The sequence below is a fragment of the Arachis stenosperma genome, chromosome 7, assembly GCF_014773155.1.
Source record: "Arachis stenosperma cultivar V10309 chromosome 7, arast.V10309.gnm1.PFL2, whole genome shotgun sequence".
NCBI lineage: Eukaryota > Viridiplantae > Streptophyta > Magnoliopsida > Fabales > Fabaceae > Arachis > Arachis stenosperma.
Genome location: NC_080383.1, coordinates 37360667 through 37364022, shown reverse-complemented (window position 1 = coordinate 37364022; position 3356 = coordinate 37360667).

Genomic DNA, 3356 nt, shown 5'->3' with positions numbered 1-3356 from the left:
GAGTACCAATGACAATTCCATTGTTAAGTACTTGTGGTGTTTATGTATCAGGCCAAATGCTTGAAAACAAAACACTTAGAAATCAAGGCTAGGCTCAAGTGCAAAAGCACTCCCTCAAAGCTCAAGGTTCTGAGCATCAATAATTAGAGAGTCAAGAAAAGAAAAAAATGAGCTTAATGAAGTCCTCTAATTCAAATGCTTGTGGTGCTTATGTATCAAGTGGTAATACTTGAAAACAAAGCATTTAGAATCATAGCTTTGTTATCAACTCATCGGGCAAAGCACCCAAAAGGAGAAGCTAAAAAAAATCATCAAAAGCTTGTTTCAAGGAAGAATTATAAGAAAAAGATTTCATAAATTGAGCTAGATAGAAGCATCAATCATCTACATTTCTTTTGTGATTGTAGCATGCATAGAAAACTAGCTAACCATGAACATTGAGTTGCTATTCTTCATACCTTGGATTGTCAATCTTTATTGCATGATTCTTTTCTTGCTTGGGGACAAGCAATGTTTAAGTTTGGTGTTGTGATGACATGTCACCATGTCATGTTTTCCTATGCTTTTTCATACAAGTAATTGATAATTAGTGCTTAAATATTGCATTCTTTTATGCTTAAATTATATATTTTCTTGATCTTTTGATTTTATAAATTTTATAGGAAATAAGAAGAAAAAGAAGCAAAAGAGCACAAAATAAGCTAAATAGAAGAAAAGAGGAATTTTGGGCACAGTTTGAAGTTTGAGCACGCTTTGGAACCGTAGGCCACGCTTTTAAAAGCGTGGCCCATGACCATGAAGCCTGGGCCTTATTATCATGCATTAATGTTTATGCATGCATTATCATAAATCAATAGCTAAAGCATGCATGCATATGATTATTAATGCTTATACATGCATGAAACTTACTTACTAATGCCAATGAAAATGAATGCATACTACTTTTGGCTTATTCACGTTAGTATTATGCCATATTCATTAAATGAAAGCATTGGCATTAGTAATTAATTAAGCAATGAAGGCATGCATGAAATGATGCATGAAATGTTAATTAATCAAATGCCAATTATGATTGAACACGGCATTATTAATTAATAAAGCTTGCATGCATGAATTATTTAATTAATGCCAAGGCCAAGTAAAAGAATGAATGAATGTATTGGCATTATTAAAGCATGCAATTGGTGCATCAAAAACTAACCCTGGAGGAAGCCAACGTTTGCGCCCAAGTTTGCCTCAAACTTGGAGGCAAACGTTGGTGATACATATACACCAGGGGAGGCCAAGTTTGCGTCCAAGTTTGTCTCAAACTTGGAGGCAAACGTTAGCACAATTACTACACCAGGGGAGGCCAAGTTTGCGTCCAAGTTTGCCTCAAACTTGGAGGCAAACGTTGGTGCAACATATACACTAGGGGAGGCCAACGTTTGCGCCCAAGTTTGCCACAAACTTAAGCGCAAACGTTGGCACCAAAGTGTTCTTGGAAGGAGCACATTTGAGTTCAAGTTTGACCCCAAACTTGAACTCAAACGTGAGTGACAGAAAGAGCACCGTTCTGCATAATTTCCATCATGCCAACGTTTGAGTTAAAGTTTGCCTCAAACTTTAACTCAAACTTAAAGGCCCAAGGTCCAAATTGTAAGCGGATTTCTTCTCAAGACCAAGGCCATCCAGATCCATCTTCAACCCAATTCCACTCCAAAGCAAGCAAAGCCCAATTGACAACACTCATAGGCACAAAGATCAATTAGATTAGGATTTTTCATTTTGAAATGTAATTTGTTTTCAATTTCATTTTCATTTCTTGTAAAAAGCCTATATAAGGCATCATTTTCATTTAGCAAAGGAGGTGGGCTCTAATAGAGAGCATTAGGAGGCGAGCTCCACTAGGGAGCATTAGATTAGAAAGCTCTCTCTTTTAGTTTTCATTTTTGTTTCGAATCTTGGGTTGAGAATTGAAGAAATTCTGTTTCAATCTCACCTTGAGAATTCTCTCTGTTTGCTTGTCTACAAAATTTCAGCGAATTGTGATTTGAATCAAAGCTCCCTTTACTGCTTTCATCTTTATTTCTTCTTCAATCTATTTGCTGTTGGATCAAGGAAGGTGGTGCACGAAATTGCAATCACACTTTTGCAACCTCGCACAACTAACCAGCAAGTGCACTGGGTCGTCCAAGTAATACCTTACGTGAGTAAGGGTCGATCCCACGGAGATTGTGGCTGGAAGCAAGCTATGGTTATCTTGTAAATCTTAGTCAGGATATCAGAAATTATCAGGATTGATTGTGAAAAACAAAAGAACATGAAATAAGTACTTGTTATGCAGTAATGGAGAATAGGTTGAGGTTTTGGAGATGCTCAGTCTTCTGAACCTCTGCTTTCCTACTGTCTTCTTCTTCAAACACGCAAGGCTCCTTCCATGGCAAGCTGTATGTAGGGTTTCACCGTTGTCAATGGCTACCTCCCATCCTCTCAGTGGACATGTTCAACGCACCCTGTCACGGCACGGCTATCCAGTTGTCGGTTCTCGATCATGTCGGAATAGAATCCAGTGATTCTTTTGCGTCTGTCACTAACGCCCCACAATCGCGAGTTTGAAGCTCGTCACAGTCATTCAATCATTGAATCCTACTCAGAATACCACAGACAAGGTTTAGACCTTCCGGATTCTCTTGAATGCCGCCATCAATTCTAGCTTATACCACGAAGATTCTGATTAAGGAATCCAAGAGATATCTACTCAATCTAAGGTAGAACGGAGGTGGTTGTCAGGCACGCGTTCATAGTTGAGAATATGATGAGTGTCACGGATCATCACATTCATCCGGGTTAAGAACAAGTGATATCTTAGAATGGAAGCAAGCATGATTGAATAAGAAACAGTAGTAATTGCATTAATCCATCAAGACACAGCAGAGCTCCTCACCCCCAACCATGGGGTTTAGAGACTCATGCCGTGGAAGGTACACAAAGAAACGTGTAAAGTGTCATGAGGTACAGATACAATGTCAAAAGATCCTATTAATAGTGAACTAGTAACCTAGGATATACAGAAATGAGTAAATGACGTAAAAATCCACTTCTGGGTCCACTTAGTGTGTGCTTGGGCTGAGCATTGAAGCTTTCATGTGTAGAGACCTTTTCTGGAGTTAAACGCCAGCTTTCACGCCAGTTTGGGCGTTTAACTCCAATTTTTATGCCAGTTCCAGCGTTAAACGCTGGAAAATCTGAGGCTGATTTGCAACGCCGGTTTGGGCCATCAAATCTCGGGCAAAGTATAGACTATTATACATTGCTGGAAAGCCCAGGATGTCTACTTTCCAACGCCGTTAAGAGCGCGCCAATTGGGCTTCCGT